This window comes from Plasmopara halstedii, assembly GCF_900000015.1.
Source record: "Plasmopara halstedii genome assembly, contig: Scaffold_650, whole genome shotgun sequence".
In the NCBI taxonomy this organism is placed as follows: Eukaryota; Oomycota; class Peronosporomycetes; order Peronosporales; family Peronosporaceae; genus Plasmopara; species Plasmopara halstedii.
In genome coordinates, this window is record NW_020187567.1 from 233,327 (window position 1) to 233,569 (window position 243).

Sequence of the window (243 nt, forward strand, 5' to 3'; positions counted from 1 at the left end):
AGTAGCATGTCTGGAAGCGTCACAAACGTCTGTGACTTGGAATCTTAGTTGCTGGCAACCTGACGAACCGTTGAGTGCCTTAACAGTTGCCGACGCGTCAAAGGAATGCGTCTGGTTCATTCAGGAGCTCTGTAGGATGTTTGGAGGCGTCACAAACGTCTGTGACTTGATATCTTAGTTGCTGTCAACCTGACGAACGGTTGAGTGCCTTAACTGTTGCCGACGCTTCAAACGAATGCGTCT